The following is an 18,658-nucleotide window of genomic DNA, read 5'->3' on the forward strand; positions in this document are numbered from 1 at the left end:
GAGGACTAGGTCCAAGCCCATGAAACTGAAAAATCAATTGATACTACTGAGTCAGAAATTCTGCTAGAATCAGAGAAGCCTTGTAAGTCACCTGACACTGACTGCTATGTTTTATGCTAATAGGTAGAGATGTAATTGAGTAAGACACAGTCCCTGCTCCCAAGATGAGGCAGTGACAGTTATTCGTATATGACAAATTATACAGGGCAGAATAAACGTTATTCAATGTTAGAAAGTTTGAGTGTCTTATATGTATGACATACAGAAATGAGTATATAGATACTTCAGATACAGGTTCTGCTTTCAAGAGTGCCTAGTAAATTAAGACATGTAGGCATGTGAAAAGTTGATTGTAACACTCAACATGTAGGTGATACCTGCTAGACAGATTTACTTGGAGAAGATGGTCAGGAAAGTGAGAAAGGATTCCTTTTTTCCACTGATCATCCACAAAGACTCACCAGAGCCGTTTTCATTGAGCCTGTCCTTAAATGGAGAATAACAGAGGAATGGAGAAAAGCACTGCAGGTCTTAGGAAATAGCTTGGCCAAGTTAGGTGTTGTCAGGAGATAGCAGTCTGGTGTGATGTGAGTAGTGAACGGGGAAAGGATGTGGTCGATGAGGGTAGAATTTAAACTTCACCCAATAGGCAAGGAGAATTGAATTTATTGAGAAGCTACAGAGCTGAGATAGCAGTGTATATGGCATATTCTCAGGCAGAAGTGATTGGAGACAAGTAGGTTAGTTAGAACAAGTGTCAGTAAATTATGTTACAGGCTGGTATACAGCCACAGACCCACAGAACTTATGTGTTCACCTACAACTGATTTTGCATTGTAGTGATGTGTTGAATACTACAGAAACTGCTGTTGTGGCCCACGGAGCCCAACAGTTTAGCCGTCCAGCCCTACACAGAAAAGATTGGCTGATATCTGAGTTAGTTAATTATATAGGATTTCTGAGAGAAGATAAATGTTAGAACTAAGCCTGAAATAGGTTGGTAATATTAAAATAAACAATGTGATTTAACAGATAACACTTGTCCTGTCTGCCTCTGAAGTTTGTAAAAACCAACGTTGTTGAAACATCATCAACGTAGTCAGAAAAAGGCATTTGATATGTGGGCACCTACTAATGTACTTTTATTAGCTGTATAACCTTGTCCCGGTCATCTAACTACTTAGAGGCTCAGATGAGTATAATGTAGTAAGTAGGATATAGAAAAGCCTCACCAGTTTGATTCTTCCTTACGGAATTTTGTAAATCCTCCAGGTGGAAAAACAAATGTCATAGAAAATAGTTAGGTTAGGGATGGTGAGTGTGGTGTAACATTTAATCCCAGCAGTTGGGAGGCAGAGGCAGGTGGACCTCTCTGAGTTCAAGGACTGCCAGGGATACATAGTGAGACCGTTTCTCAAAAAGAAGTTGGTCAGAGGATTTGGTGAATGAAAGTGTCTGGAGGTGTGGGGGAAGAGCTCATAGTAATTTCAAAATACCATGTACCCTTTTTCTTCATTACTGCTGACATTTGTTGTAGCCAGATTGAATTTGTTTCTATCCTTCAACTGCCAAAAACCAAAGGCTGAATTTATCCCTAGCCAGAAACTAGCATAAGCACTGATTGACATTTGTATTGTTAGCATCACTTGTCAATGCAGTCTGTAGTCAGTCATGTGACTGGAGACCTTCAGTTGAAGAATTGTCTACATCAGATTGGTTTGTGGTTATGCTTGTGGTAGATCATCTTATTAATTAATGCGGGAGGGATCAGCCCACCAAGAGCAGCACTGCCACTAGACAGGTGGTCTTGGGCTGTGTAAGAAAGCTAGTTAAACATGATCCAGAGTGAGAGCCAGCAAGCAGTGTTCCTCTGTGGTTCTGGCCCTGACTTTCCTTAGGGATGGATTGTGACCTGGAAGTATAACCAAATAAATCATTTCCTCTTCTGTGTTGCTTTAGTCAGAGTGTTTATCACAGCAACAACCAAAGGAAGTTATAGGAAGAGTTTATTTTGCTTAACATTTCAAGGTACAGTCCCATCATGGAATGGCAAGGTGGAAGTGGCTCTCAGCAGAGCAATAAGAGTGTAAGTAACCAGATGAAGCCTTAGGGCCCACATCACAATGACCCTCTTCTAGAAAGCTTCACCTCTTCCAGCTAGGCTTCACCTTCTGAAGGTACCACAGTACCATCAGATGGGGTGGATCAGTGTGATGTTTTTTTTTTTAACATTTAAAAATGAGAAATATATTCTGTATATCTTTAAAAGTCCTTGTAAGTCCAAATTCTCACCTAAGCCATGAGACACACTCTTAGCTGTGAGCCCTTGAAAATATTAAAAAAACAAAGTTACATATTTCCAATATATACAGTGGCACAAAGGAAACATTTCCATTCTAAAAGTGTAGGTTGAGAGGATAGTAAACAGTGATGGGCTAGAAGTAAGACTGAAAACCCAGTGGGGGCAAACAACAAACCTTACAACCTCTGTTTAGTGCTGGGATTATGACCTGTGCTTTAACTGATTTGAATTTGTACTTTGCATATTAGTAAACCAGCACCAGTGGGTGACACCAGGTTCTTCCAGCTTGAGATATAGTATGGTCCTCTTGGGTTATAACTGCTGCTTCTGTTCTTGATGGGCAGAAAACGCTTCCCTAAGTGACACTTGGGCAGGATTGCCCAGAGTTGTCAATAGACTGAGTCCTGCACTCATGCCGTCTTTCTTATTGTCCCAGTGCAGAACATGAGGTTTCTCTTTAACAGTGCTAATATTTTCAACAACTGACAGCTACTTTGTCCACATAACCCTCTTCTCAACTTTAACCCGATTCAAGCTTCTTTTCTTAATTTCCATCTTTTTGCTTTACTTCTTGCTTTCTCTTGCTGTAAACCTAGGTAAATGCAACAAGCAGTAACCATACCACAACCTGAGTGTTATACTGTCATGAGATTTCTTCTACCACATTAGTTTATTATTTAAATTCACCATATTCATGTTTTTTTAGGACAAAGACAATATGTAGCCAGATGTTTTACCACAGTTGAAACATTAATGGTTTCTAGTCCATTCCTATAGAGGTAGCTAATCTTCATTGTCAGTTTGGGATTTAGAATTGCCATGGGAGCATACCTCTGGGTATATTTATGAAGGCGTTTTCGGAAAGACTTAACAGCATGTGGATAGCATCATCTTATAGGCTGAGGGTCCCAGACTGAATAAGAAGGAAAAAGTAAACTAAGCATCAGTATTAGTCTCAGCCCCACCTGCTAATTATGGTTATAGTGTGCCCAGTACATGCTCTTGCTGTAGTGTCTACCCTGAAACTTTGAGCCAAAATAAATTCTTTAAAACATATATATATATATCGAAGAATGGGGGGGCAGGGCATACAGTGCCTTTAGTGCAAGTGTGGAGGTCAGAGGCAGCTTTGTGAAGTTTTATGTTGGTTCTGGGGATTGAATCTTGAGTTATCAGGCTTGTGTGGCAAATGTCTTGCCTACTGAGCCATTTGACCAGGCCTTTCTCTTGTCTTTACTATTTGCATTTGTGTTTTCTTTCCACTCTTGGAGGTCCTTTAGAATAACCTTCCACAATGACCCATTAAGCTCTGCTTATATCATTCTAGTTCTTTTCTAGTCTTCAGTTCTTTTCTTGTATAGCTCCTGCAAATCTCTTCCAAATCCTGCAAACCACGTGGGTCAGGTTTAATGCAGCAGTGATTCCATTTGGTTTTTAAAAAGGATTATTATTTTTACTTATGTATATATGTATTATGTGTATATGCACATATGCACGTGGGTACCTGCAGAGGCTAGAAGAGGGTGTTGAATCTCCTGGAGTTGAGGTTATATATAGGTGACTGTGAGCTGCCCATTGTGGGTGTTGAGAATTATAATTCTGGTCCTCCGGAAGATCTCTTAACTGCTGAGACTTTGCCTCAGGTCCCACCATTTTTTCTTTTTTAATCTGTTAGTTTAATCAGCTAGTAGCTGACAAGTAACTTCAGGAAGAAGAGGCTCATGGTTTTAGGATACAGTCCATCTTGGTGGATATCTTTGGTTCTTTTAAGTTACAGTACAGATGTTCACCTTTGGAGATTTGGGATTTCTCTTCAAGGAATCAGTGTCAAAGAGCACATCCTTTTTCTTTTTAACCTTTTCCTGAAGTTCCCTTCTCCTTCAATGTTGAGTATGAGTTTATGCATGCATCTTCGTGTGCTTAAGATTCACCACCTTTAACTGAAGACTAGCCGTCTGTAGCTGCTCTTAATAGCAGGAGTCTAGGAATTGGCAGAACTCAGTTACTTGGAGTGGAACCAACCCTGGGAGTCAGATCCAGCTGTTGCAAGAGTTTCAGCAAAACATGTTTCCAGAGTGGGCAGTTAAGTTCAGTGTAGGCAGACACTTGGCCTTGAAAATCCGAGATACAGGAAGAACAACCAGGTACAGAACTGGGCAAATTATGTATTCCTCCTCCTCTTTGTGTACACACACATACACACGTACAAGTACACGCACAGAACTTCATTTTATAGTTTATCATTTGCTGTAGACAGTGTTTTTCATTGATTGAGTCATTAAGAGTAGGGAAGTGGTGGAGGAAATAGACAAGAAAACAGGAGTGATCCAAGCACTCTCACCAGTTTGGGTGCTCCAGTCAGGGGTCAAAGTGAAATCTATTTTCTTGCTACTTCAACTGTACTTTGCTACCTTTTCTTATAGGAGCTTGGAAAAAGAATGAACTCAATGGAAATGGTAGCAAATAAATAGCCTTTGGAGACTGGCTATTGGGCAAGGCTGGCCTGGAGTTGAGATGTGCTTTTGGGAAGGATCTAAGTTCAAGGCAGTTGACAAAGGTGGGGGCTTTCAAATGGACCTGAGCCTATTTAAGTAGTAAAGCCTGATTGATGGTCAGCTGACTGTCCCGAATGGTTGCTAGAGCTCCGCAAGATCTTGCCCTACGGATAGCCTAGTATAAGATAACGGGGAGGAAAGGTTGATACCCAGGCCTTATGGGGAGGGGAAGAAATTATAATTAGTTTGATAACTGAATTTAAATTTCTCAGTCCCAGCCTGAAATGATACAGCTATAGTAGCTAGGGAGAGGCAAGAAATGAGTCTCAAAAAGTAAAGCACCCCCCCGCCCCCCCCCCCCCCCCAGTTTCTTCATCTGGTATCGAGCAGCCTGAGATCCTAGTATAGACACTTTAGGGTCTTACTATACCTGGGATTCCTTCTTCCTGTAAGATAGTCTTCCCTTCATATATATGATCTGAATCCCAACTAAAAGCTACACATTCTATTTTTAATTTTTGTGCAACTATCCTATTCCCCCTTGGTGTTAATTTGGTGTAGGAGTATAAGATTATCATTGTCTCAGATCCTGGTATTTCACCCCAGGCCTTGGTTTCTTGGGTTGAGTTCACATCTACATTACATTGTTATTGTTGGTTCAAAACTGACATGAACTTGAAACCTACAGTTCCAGCCCCCACATTGAGGGAACCCCATATTGGTTCTACATCACAAAGTCTGGATAATGTGAAAAGCATGCTGGTTGGGAATAAGGAGGTTCATTGATGACCTCACTTGTTAGGTGGTACAGTCCTTCAGTTCTGCTCTCACAGAGATAGAAAAGCTATCTTCTGTATAGTCTCAATTGCACAGAATACTGTCTGGCTTGAGCTTTGGTGTGTTGGTTTCTGATTATAAAGCCTGAGATTCTCCTTCTAGCTCTAGAGGGGGAGGGGGAACCATCCAACTGTCTCATTAGCATGGAGAAAAGAAAACAGTAATTACTTGTGCCTCCCTTGATAATTTCTGCAGGATTGGTTCTTAGGGAAGGAGGAGGGGAAAACTGGAGGCAGCTTCAGCTGAGAAAGGAAAAATGTTCTTACTTAGTTCCCAGAATATGCAAAGGCAAGAATTTGCACATCTGTTATATTCTTAGGGCATTCCTCCAGGCAGGCTGGAGGCTACCTGGATTGAATTTCAATCTTTGTGGCATATATTATGTTCTTATTGTCTGATGTTGTTACTGGTTTTGCCAGGCATTCTGATACTCATCTTCGTTAGGGAGTAGGGAAGGATTTTGCTGGACGACTTTGTTACCTGACTGAATTTTTATGTTGTGAGATCTTCTTGAAGCAATACAGCATTTGGATTTATTATTCTAGTCAAGGTTAGGTGTCTTTGTGAATGGGAGGAGTCTTACAAGAACTGCAAGGCTAAGAAAAGCAGGACTCAGAGAAAAAGGGTTGAGGGCAGCTTTGAAAGTGGGAGGTTGGGGCAGCTGGACTAGAACTAGCAAATCCATATGCCAGCTTGTCTATGGACAATGACTGATTGCTCTGTTTTAATCTTTCATTCCCTGTGTGTGGGCAGTTGTGAGCCCAGAAGTATTGATTATAGCAGAAGTGGATTGGAGGAGGCCCTCTACTGGTGAGCATTGCTGGAAGGGAGCTTGGAGCTGTTCTCTCTCGCTCTGGTTACTCCTTAGTCCCCTTTCCTCAGGAAGATAGCTTCAGTACCTTCTTTCAAGTAGCCTTCCTTTAGACTTTGGAAATCATTTATTGTAAACAACCAAGGGATCTGTAAAGACATATTATTTAAATATTTGTTAACAAATACAGAAATGATTGTTTCTGTCAAGTTTATAGCCTTCTACCTCTTTCCCCTTTCTCCCTCCCTGGGCTTTTGCTTGATTATCCTACCTTTGCTGTCCAAGCTCCAGTGTTTCCATAATTTTATATTACTTTATAACTTATTTTCCCTTAGTCTCTACTTATATTCCTGTTTCCTTTTACTTTTGTAGAATCTGTTCCCTATTTTTAGATGGAATGCTCTAAAATAAATAGCATGGCCTAAGGGAGAAGTAATTCTCTTCAGTCTTAACTTGCAGTTAAATAGGCCATAGTAATGTGGTTCCCAGAAACGGGTAGAATACACATCCAAGACACAGTAAACGCTAATTTCCAGAAAGGTCTCCATATTACTGTATAAGGTGCTTTGATCAGATAATTCAGGACAGGCCTACTTGTTAATAATCTAAACCTTTAGAATATAGTCTTCGGGCTGAAGAAATGGCTTAGTGATTAAGTGATGGAGAACACATGCTGTTCTTCCAGAGTAGCACAGTAAGGCCCCTAGCACCCACATCCAGTGACTTACAACTACCTGTAACTGTTGGTTTAGTGGTTTTGATGTTTTCTGGCTTCCATGGGTACCTGCACACATTTGACATTCACATAAAGCACATAAATAAAAGTAAGAAAAATAAATCATAATACTTGATGATTTTTATTTTTGTGTGTTAAGATTTATTTTTCTTATTTTTATTTGTGGGTATATGTTTGTGTGAGTGAGTGCCATATGTGTGTGTGTGTGTGTATCCACAGAGGTCAGAAGAGGGCCTTGGAGCTGCATTTGACAAGTGTTTATGTCTGATACAGGTTTTAGGAAACAAATGGGTCCCTCTGGAAAAACAGCAAGTAAATACTCTTAGGCACTCAGCCACCTCTCTAGCCCCCAAATAAAATCAGTCTTTAGTTGGTGGGGGGTGGGCAGGAAGATGACTCAGTTGGTAAGAGAACTTGCTGTCAAGTATGACAACCTGAGTTTAATACCTGGGGCCCACATGGTAAGGGAGAGAACTGACTCCTGCAAGTTGTCTTCCAACCTCCACACATGTACCATAGCATATTCATGTGCAAGATACCGCCACCCCCACTAAACAAGTAAATGGTTTAAGAAGAAATGTGGTCCAGTTGTGTTGTGGTTTGCAAGTGAAATGTCCCTTGTAAGTTCATGTATTTGACCAAAAATACATCTGGTGATGCTGTTTTGGAAGGGTGTAGACAACTTTTGTAACTGGAGCCTCCCTAGAGGAAGCAGGTTACTGTGGGAGAGCTTGAGGTTATATAGCCCAGCCCCTTTTCCTGCCCTCTGCTTCCTGCCACGGTGTGCTGTTATGCCCCCCTCACTCTCCATGTGAACTCTCCTTATTTCTTTCTAATATTGACTTATTAATTTAGTTGTGTATGTGTGAGTGTGCATATAGGTCAGAGGACAAACCTCTTGGTAAGTCAGTTTTCCTCTTCCGCCTTTTGGTTCCTGTGGATGAAACTCAGGTGGTCAGGCTCCATAAAGTGCCTTTATCTACTAAATCATTTTGTCTGTTCTGTTTCCCTTTGTCTGTCTCTCAGTCTATCTATCTGTCTATCTGCTTTTTTAAAAAATGTTTTCTGTGTGAGAATGTTTTGCTCATATGTCTTTGTATCATATGTGTGCCGGGTTCCTGCTGGGCTTTAGACTGGAGGTATGGATGGTTGTGTGTCACCATGTGGGTGTTAGGAATTGGACCTTGGTCCTCTGCAAGAACAAGTGCTCTTAACCTCTGAGCCATCTCTTCAGCTCCCTGTATTCCATCTTAAAGCCAAAGTAGACTCTTCTTCCCATAACTGGCTTTTAAAAAGCAGATTTATTTTTATTTTATATGTCTTTGTCTGCATGCATGTATTGTATCACATATGTGCCTGATGGAAGAGGGCGTTGGATCACCTGGAATTGAAGTCATAGGTGGTTGTAAACTGCCTTGTGGGTGCCTGGAACTAAACACTGGTCCTCTGCAAGAGCAACAAGTGCTTTTAACTACTGAGCCTTCCCTTAAGTGACTTTGTCTGTATTTGTCACAGAAAAGTAAGAAAGTGGTTACAGAAAAATAATGTGTCTTTGTGAACTCTGTGTAACAATAGGCTGATAGCTGACTAGGCATTGGTGGCATCTTCTTTCTTTAATCCCAGCATTCAGGAGGCAGAGGCAGGTGGATCTTTGTGAGTTCAAGGCCAGTCTGGTTGTCTACAAAGGGTTCCAGGACAACCAGTACTGTTACACAGAGAAACTCTATCTCCAGAAACCAAAAACAAAACACCAAAAAGCCAAAAACAGTAGATCAACAGCACCAGAGTCCAGGGTTCTGTGTGGTGCATGTCTATGCCTAACCAGGATTTGGAAGTGGAGGTAGGAGGATTAGGAGTTGAGGGCCATCTTTGGTTACATAGTGAATTGAAGCCCAGCCTGAATTACATGAGATCCTGTCTCAAAAAAAATAAGATTTATATAATGGACCATTATTGCTGTTCTTTTAAAAAGTAAAGTCCTTGGGTTTTCCCACTCTGCTTTCATGACATCCTTTGAAAGGTTTTTCCTGGCCATTTTATCTGAAGTAGGTTCTATTCTTACTCCTTTTTTTTTTTTCATGACACTGTTTAAATTTTCTTTGTAGCACTCAACATGGTCTGAAATGATAGAAACCAGGATTCAGAATATGTAAGGGTTAAGACCCTTGACAGACCTCTTTTCTCTGTTACAGGTGAGCCCTGGTTCTAGAGACAGTTGCTTCTGACCTTGTAACCCTAAGGACAAAATAGCTGGTTAAACTCATTCTTGGTACAGGTAAGTGAGGATATTTGGGCAGATTTGGGAAACCTTGGGCAGATATAGGGTTTGGGGATTTCTTTCAACTTTTGTACTGATATCTTTTTTTTTTTTAAATATTTATTTATTATGTATACAATATTCTGTCTGTGTGTATGCCTGCAGGCCAGAAGAGGGCACCAGACCCCATTACAGATGGTTGTGAGCCACCATGTGGTTGCTGGGAATTGAACTCAGGACCTTTGGAAGAGCAGACAATGCTCTTAACCTCTGAGCCATCTCTCCAGCCCCCTGTACTGATATCTTACAATCAACTATTTTTTTCTAGGTGTTGGATTATTTTAGAGATTGGAAAAGAGCCTAGGTGGCCTGCTGGCCTGGGAGGAGGATTGAGGTCACTTTCTTGGAGTTGCCATAAGAATATTTGGGGTCATTTGCCAGGAAAAAAAAACGCTTCCTCCTTCTTGCTTTTGCCAGTGCTGTGGGGGAGGGTAAATCTCAGGACCTAGAACCAATAGCTATCTTCTCATGAACTCTTTTGATGTATTCTAACAACCATGTGTGTGTGTGGGATCTTCTTGACTTAAGTCTCTTTGATCTACCAAGCCCCAGGTTAGCATCAGGAAGTCTCTGTCCTGCAGAATGTGATTATGGGTAGTAAGGATGAAGTGATCCAGTAGGGCTGTGTAAAGTGGATATTGGGCAGCTCAGATAGGAAGGGAAATCACCACATTGAGAATTTATTGTGCTTGCTCTATAGACAACTCCATTTTATAGATGAAGAAATTGAGGCTCAGGAAGTACAAATAATCTAGGAACCTATAAAGCTGATCTTAGAATACCATTATGATGGGACACACTTTTTCATGAGCTGCTTGCTAGTTTTCCTGGAATTCTGCAGTTTCTTTTTTTTTTCTTTTTAAAGAAATTTTAAGGAGACAGCCCTCTTCAGAAATTCAAGTTATTTAAGAAAACCCAACAGGACAGGGAAGAATTAAGGTTCCTTGTGACCAGCAATATGATCAATGAGGGGATCAAAGTGTGTAGGACCTTAAGCAGGCAGTGGCTTATCTGTGATTGGAAGAAGAAAATACCTAGAACTAAAGGGATCTCAGAAGAAGATGCACTGACAGGAGTTAGGGACCTAGACAGCTGGGTTGATGTTGGGAGACAGGGTTTTTCTGTGTAACAGCCCTGACTGTCCTGGAACAAGTTTTGTAGGCCAGACTGGCTTCAAACTCAAGAGATCTGCCTGCCTCTGGCTCCCAAATCCTGGGGATTAAAGGCATGCTCCCCCACTGCCCTGAGATACCCGAGTTTTTAATCGCATCTCTCAATATGTGTCTTTGGGCAGTCTTTATCCCCCAATTTATAAAATTGTTGTAACTTCCTGCTTTTCTGCTGCATTTGCGTGCGTGCGTGTGTGTGTGTGTGTGTGTTGAGGACTAAACCCAGGATATTGCACTTGCTTGACGAGCACTCTACTACCAAGCTAAATCCCCAACCCCCTGGCATATGTTGCCATATGTGTGTACAACCATTCAATGATAATGTAGAGAATCAAATGAGAAATCTAAGTCAGATAACTTTTGCAAATTATTAAGTAGCATGAATGAAACATAAAAATGAGACTTGTTTGCTACCCTACTCCCCAAAGTGAAAAGGGAGAGTTTTCCTTAGGGAATTTCTGCCATAAGTCTTTCCCTATCTTTGTCTTCCTTTTCTCCTGCAGGACCTGTGCAGAGCAGTCTTTTGTCATCAGAACTAGGTTCCTGGGCACAGGTGACAGCACCACGCGGCACTGTCAGTTGTAGTCTGCCCCGTGTGCTCTGCAGAGTTAGGTTAAATGTACTCAGGCTGTGGTGTAACTCTCACGTGTTAGCACTAACCAGTTGTGTCCATTGTTTCCTGCTATCTCAGCCTACTCCCACTGTCAGTGAAACAAAGGATACTTGTGTTGAAGTTGCATACCATACTGGAGATATGGTCATTCCAGTTTTTCTACTGTCTCGGTTTTTTCCCCTGGTCAATGACTGCTAGATAAATAAACTTGTATATTGCACACTTATTTACAAGGAACCATTCACATTTTTAAGTAATAGTGAAATGTTTTCATAAGGCAGTAAATTATAAGCTTGGTACACAAGCAATGGAAAGATCACACAATCTGTGTAACTTTTTTTTTAATATTTATTTATTTATTATGTATACAACATTCCTTCCATGCCTGCCTGCATGCCAGAAGAGGGCACCAGATCTCACTACAGATGGTTGTGAGCCACCATGTGGTTGCTGGGAATTGAACTCAGGACCTTTGGAAGAGCAGGCAATGCTCTTAACCTCTGAGCCATCTCTCCAGCCCCAATCTGTATAACTTTAAACCACCAAGACAGACAGGTGTTAGTAAAAACCTAAAGATTCAGGATAGAAAGAAAAACTGGAACTTGCCAGCACTAAATTCAAGAGAACCATATGGGCATGATATTTCTCTGTGCCTCCTAAGTAGACAGAAGGGAAAAGCAAAACAGCCTAAGTCAAATATAATTGTTTATCTTTAAGCTGGCCTGGTTATTTCCTGAATCAAGTTAACTTATACATAAATTTATTTCATTTTCATAGCAGCTTGGGAGATATGTGGTGATACTCTTGTTTTATAAATTACTGAGACTTAGAGAAGGCATGTAAGCATTGATTGGAAGAGCTAATCTTAGAATGTAATGGAATCTGGCTGCAGAGACCCAATCTTTTCTGTTATATGTGGAATTGAGTTTCTAAACTGTTGTCTTTTTCAGCCTTTTGGATCAATAGCTCTTCTTTTTTTATTTATCCTACTATATGAATTTTCTGTTTTGAAGACATTATTATTCATTTATTTAGTACTTACTGGTATTTTCTATGTACTATGCATGCTTTAGGTTTTGAGATCTAGCAGAACATAAAATAGTTTGATTTCATAGTATATTTTCTAGTGGAAGAAAGCAAAAGAATGAATAAATGTGAAGAAAAATAATGTAGGTGAAGGGAATAAGGAAAACTACAGATTAAGAAGGTCTGTCTGAGAAAATAAGGATGCTGCAGAAGCAAGGTCACAAGTCCTGAAACGGAAGCTTGGTTATGTTTGAAGAAACCAACATCGGCCTTAGTGTCTAGAAAGCAAGCAAGAGACATTAGACTATGGAGAAGTTGTCTTAAAGAATACATAGGGACTTTATGTAAGGCTTTTGAGTAAAATAGGTAGAGGGATGTTGAGATTAGCCTTCCTTTAAAAAAGAAGTTCCTCTGGCTGACTACTCCAGTTGTACCTCTCACTCTATGTAGTATGGTGTTGGAAAGAACTGATGAGAGCCTTACCTTGTCCATTTATTGTACAATGCATTATTCAGTTATTCTGTTTGTGAGTGACTTATTAAGCTAAGAAAAGTCCCTTGTACTCCCAAGTTTATTGAGGTTTAATTATGACTGGTTAGATTTTGTTGCTAATGTGTTTTTTACTCTTTTTTTAAAAAAATTTATTTATTTATTAAGGATTTCTGCCTCCTCCCCGCCACCGCCTCCCATTTCCCTCCCCCTCCCCCAATCAAGTCCTTCTCCCTCATCCGCTCGAAGAGCATTCAGGGTTCCCTGACCTGTGGGAAGTCCAAGGACCGCCCACCTCCATCCAGGTCTTTATTCTGTTAGTATGGTATTTTATTGATTTTCATATGCTAAACTAACCTTGTATCCTAGAATAAATCTCACTTTGTAGTAATGTATAATTTTATTTTTATGCTTTTGCTTTTTCGAGATGGTCTCTCTGTGTAGCTTTGGAGTCTGTTTTGGAACTCACTCTGTAGACCAGTCTAGCCTCAAACTCATAAAGATTCACCTGACTGCCAGGATTAAAGGTGTGTGCCAGATATTAAATTTGATTGTAGTATTTTTGTGATGTCTTTGTTTGGCGTAGGTATTAGTAATAGTGGCCTCAAAGGCTAAATGAAAGTAGAATCATACTCTTTTCTATAGTCTGAATTATAGTCCATAATAAAGAGTTAGTATTATTTCTTTAGCAGTTTGATAGAATTTACCACTGAAGCCAAGTCCCTCTGTGTGCTGTGATTACCATTAATGAATAAAGAAACTGCTTTGGACCTATAGCAGAGCAGAACTTAGCTAGGCAGGGAAAACTAAGCTGAATGCTGGGAAAAAGAAGGGCAGAGTCAGAGACCCACCATGGAGCCGCTTCCAGAGATAGACATGCGGAAACTTTGCTGGTAGGCCACGACCTCATGGCTAGGCTGAGGAGTTAACCTCTTTGTATAAAGTGATTTTATGGGGAATTGGATTAAAATGTGCAGGAAAGTTTTACAAGGTAGGAGAGACAAAAAGATTGGAATTCCTCGTCAGAAACACAAGTTTTACAATATTTGATAGAAAAGATTTAATTCACAGCATACATGGAAGTCAGAGAAACTTTCGGAGTTGGTTCTTTCCTTTTACCTTCTAGATCTTGGAGATTGAATTTAATAAGACAAGACATCTTTACACACTGAGTTGTCTTTCTAGCCCTCTTTGATTGCTAACTCTTTAGACAGCATGAGTAACATGTTTTATTATATCATCTTCATACAGATACCACTTTATTTTGTTCTCACCCTCTACTGCTCTCTTGTGCATTTCCCTTTTCCCTCTAGAGTAATACTTAATGTATGTCTACTGTATGTTTGTGGTAGGTATTTTAATAGACTATTTCCCTAATCTTTCTGAAAACCCATTAAGCTCTTAATGTCTCCAGAGGGGAAAGCTCAGACGCAGTGAAGAAAATGGATGCAGTGGCCACATCATGTCTAAAACAGCGCTGGTTTGAACTCTGACTTCTTGACCCCAGAGACTGAGCTCTTTCCCAACAACCATACTACCTTTCTGGTCCCTGGCCACATTGTTTCTGCAAGAATAGAGTGTTTAAAAGTGCCCAAGAAAGGGCAGGCATTGGATAGCCTGAGAACTGGAAATACCTCCCATGCCCTTAGTTGTTTTCTCAGGTCTCTGCTGTGCCCTCTTTTAAACTACCTTCCCCAGAACTCAGATTTGGGTCCTAGAGATCCAAGAATCAAAAGGCCTTTGATATGGAAGAGTGTCTAGTAAAACATGTACTGTCCTTTTCAAAGTTGAGAGGGGGAATATTTCAGGTAAATAAGCCTCCCTTGTGTGCCTGTCACTGAAGTGCAGGGAAAAAAAAAACCCACAGTCTGTTACTATGAAGTTAATATCAAGCTTAATGAACCTCCTTCAGGGAGAGAGGGAGTTGAGACCTGCCACAGATTTTAGGAATAAGATTGTTTCAGATTTAGGTAGGCACTCAGATCTGTATTCACTTTGGTGCTTACAAAGCCATCCATATACCTTCAGAGCCCCATAAGAAAGGACTCTACTGTTAAGTGATAGAACCAAATCCTTAGTTACCATGGTGCCAGGGAGTTTAAGCTCTCTCTGACAGGGTTCTCTCCTGAGCCTTGGGCCTATCCAGTCTTTAGTTGCAGATGGGGAAGGTCTTTTAGCCTCAGCCCTCACACTTTCTGAGACCTGTGTTTTCATGTTCTGCTTCACACTCATTTATATTTAATTGGTAAGAGTTACACCCCCCCACACACACACACACACTGAGTAACCATGGTTGTCCCAGACTTTCTCTGTAGGCCAGGTTGATCTCTCACTTGGAGTTCCACAAAGTACTGTTACCCAAAGTACTGGGATTAAAGGTGTATGACACCACAGTTTGGCCCTTAATTTTTTTTTTCTTTTTTTGGTTTGGTTTTGGTTTTTGAGACAGGGTTTCTCTGTGTAACAGTCTTGGCTGATATGGAACTCATTCTGTGAACCAGGCTGGCCTCAGATCACAGAGATCTGCCTGCCTCTGCTTCCCTAGTGCTGGGATTATAGGTGTATGCCACCATTCTCCCACCTCATCTCCCCCCTCCCCCATTCTTACTCCTCCTCCTCTTTTTTCTTGTCCTTTTTTTTTTTTAAATTAAGGATGAGGTTTCATGTCCAGGCTGGCTGTTTGCTTAATAGGAAGCTGAACCTGGCCTTGAACTCTAATATCAACTGTTAGGGACTTCTTAATGGAACCCCTTTGTAATGGTATACTTTTAGGAATAGGGCTGAAAAGATGTATATATTTTGTTTCTTCATTTTTATTCCTCACTACCATTTGTCATAAAACCATGGAATTTTAGGATATTAGAGTCAAGGGTCCTTAACAGACAATTATGACTTTTACAGAAGAGCGTTTTATAGAAATTTAATGCCCAGCATAGCTGCTTTCTTTGTTGTAACTTTACGGTTAGTCTAGTGGCTTATTTTCCCACTTTCCAAAAGATTATCTCTAAGGTCTTAAACTATCTAAGTTCCAGGGCACCATTTTAAAAATAACAGAGACCTCAACCATCTTTCGCATTTTATAATTGTGAAATCTAAGAATTTAAAAATGTGTCTAAAGTTACACTGTATATAAGTGACAGATGCCATAACTCTCACCCCAGGCCATTTGAACTACATATGGCTTTATGTTACTGTGTTGTTGCCTAGATGCCACACTTAATTTTTTTTTTTTAAATGTTAAATTCAAGATGAACTATGGGATGTTGGACTCTGTTTGCTTTTCTTTGTTTGACCTTGTTTCTTTTTTTTTAATGTTTATTTATTTATTATGTATACAATATTCTGTCCGTGTGGCCAGAAGAGGGCACCAGACCTCATTACAGATGGTTGTGAGCCACCATGTGGTTGCCGGGAATTGAACTCAGGACCTTTGGAAGAGCAGGCAATGCTCTTAACCACTGAGCCATCTCTCCAGCCCCCGCCACACTTAATCTTAATTGACCTCCTTTCCTTCACTTGGGCTGGGTCTTAGGATTCTCTTGTCTTCTGACATTTTTGTTCCTGTAAAGGAGGCAGGCCTGTGGATATATATGTCTTGCCAGTGTGTAATTTAATACATAATATAACAAGCATGTCAAATACTAAAATTTATATGTATGTGTATGTGCACGGTATATGTGTATGGTGTGTGCCATCGTACATGTTGAGATCAGGGGACAGCTTCATGGAATTGATTTTTCTCCTTCAGTCTTTTTGTGGGTTCCAGAGATTGAACAGATTGGCAGGCTGGCAGAGCAAGTGCCTTTACCTGGAGCTATCTCACTTGCCAAGTCTTTATTTTTAAACACAGTAGGCAGCTTCTTTCTTCTTTCTCTTTTGTGCTACCACACAAAAGATTTATCTTAAGTACATTGGTGTTTTGCCCACATGTATGTCTGTGTGAGGGTATTGGGTGCCCTAGAATTGGAGTTACAGATCATTGTGAGCCTCCATGTAGGTGCTAGGAATTGAACCTGGGTTCTCTGAAAGAACAGTCAGTGCCCTTAACCATTGAGCCATCTCTTCAGCCCCTGCTGTACCACTTCTTTTTCTTGAAAGGTAATCCCAGTCTGCTGGAACCAACATCCACATTTTCTTTTTGGTCATGTTTGCTTTTCTGTTAGTTCATATGAAGAAGCAGAGGTGTTACATAGGGTGATATGCAGAAGGAATGGATCTTAAAGATGAGGAAAAAAGTTTGAAGGGGAGCCAAGTAAACAGAAGGTTGGGGGACAAGTTAGAAGGGGAGGCAAATACTAGGGTCTGAATTTCCCTAATGTCTTATAGTCTCCTCCTAAGTTAACCAACTTTTTCTGGAAGCGTGTCAAGTTTTGTTTAACTGTGGAAACCAGCAGAATCATGATTTCTAAATTAGGTCCAAAATTAGTTAATACCTTCTTTGTTGTTGTTGTTGTTGTTGTTTGTTTTTGCTTTTTCGAGACAGGGTTTCTCTGTGGTTTTGGAGCCTGTCCTGGAACTAGCTCTGTAGACCAGGCTGGTCTCGAACTCATAGAGATCCGCCTGCCTCTGCCTCCCGAGTGCTGGGATTAAAGGAGTGCGCCACCACCGTCCGGCTAGTTAATACTTTCTTGAAAATATAACCTGGAATTATTTTTCTTTTGGGGCCCGGTGGTTGGGAACCATGCGTAACTAGCATTTACATGGGTTCTGTGGATCTGAACTCTGGTCCTCTTCCTTCCTCAAGAAGTGCGTTAGTCATTGAGTCACTTCTAACGCTGGAGAAATAACTTGATTTTCTTTCCCAGCTTTTCTTCTGCCATAGCCTCTGGGTCATAATTCTCTACATATGGCCTCCCTTTAGTCTTTAGCTGTCAACCCACATGGGTGGAAAGAGCAACTAGGTGTTTTGTTTTTTTCCAAATTTTCTTACGTTAGCTTTTTATTTTGTCTTTGTCATGGGAATATACTATTTCAGCCATTGTCTTAGACCTACCACTTGGTGATTGATGGTAAGGTGCTAGTTTCCCACTCTTATTCATGCTACTCCCACACTTCACCTAGCAGCTTGATCTCTACTCTGCCAATGTGCAGAATTGTTTGAAGCGTGGCTCCATTCTTAACTTCCACAGAAGCAATGTGGAAGAGAATTGAGATTTTAGACGTTGACTATATCTGGATTTGAAGCCCTAGGAATACTTCTCAAATGTTCCTTCTAGGATAGCCTCTCCCTTTTCCCTAGTTAATTACCAGCTAATAGTAGATGGGGTTTTTGTATACTCAGTGCTTTGAGCATGTGAATCTGTAGTTAATTCAACAGTTAATTTTTTTAAAAAAAGTCTTGATTAGCATAGGCTATATATACCATGTTTCATATAACATTGAGTTTTATGACATTTTTATATATGTCTATAATTACATATTTGGACATATTATTCATGTTCCATAACTCTTCTTTTGTTTCCTTCCTACTGTTGCTGGTCTCCATCCTTTTCTTAAGTAGTTTTCCTATCTCAACCTCATTGTCGGATCAGGAACTGCTTTCCTGCTTTCTCTGTGTCTGACTGGCAACTCCTTGTGACTCTGCCCTTCATTCTCCCAACATTCTCTCTGCCCCCAAAATCTTGCCTAGCTATTGGCCAGTTAGCTTTTTATTAAACCAATCACAATGAAATATCTTCACACAGTGTAAAGGAATATTCCACAACATAGGTACACACTTTCCCTTTACTTGTGTAAAAGATAGTGAATTAACAAGTGTTCAAATGTTGCTGAGGCTGCTTGCAGGCCACCTCTGCCATTCTGGACATCATCTCAGGTATCTAAACAAGGTTATTGTAGTTTGATAGGAAGAATCTTGTCTTCA

General features: G+C 40.4%; 1 protein-coding gene across 2 annotated transcripts in view; it reads left to right on the forward strand.

The window, feature by feature from the left end:
* The window catches only part of Raly (RALY heterogeneous nuclear ribonucleoprotein), a 76,808-nt gene that overhangs the window by 19,205 nt on the left and 38,945 nt on the right, over window positions 1-18,658 (forward strand). The window contains exon 2 of one of the 2 annotated variants that reach the window (XM_075962633.1): window positions 9,374-9,456. The exons of the other annotated variant lie outside the window; for it this stretch is intronic. The gene's annotated coding sequence lies outside the window, so the exon portion shown is untranslated. The remainder of the gene's footprint in view (window positions 1-9,373; window positions 9,457-18,658) is intronic. 2 annotated transcript variants of the gene reach the window in all.

The sequence above is a fragment of the Microtus pennsylvanicus genome, chromosome 2, assembly GCF_037038515.1.
Source record: "Microtus pennsylvanicus isolate mMicPen1 chromosome 2, mMicPen1.hap1, whole genome shotgun sequence".
Classification (NCBI taxonomy): Eukaryota; Metazoa; Chordata; class Mammalia; order Rodentia; family Cricetidae; genus Microtus; species Microtus pennsylvanicus.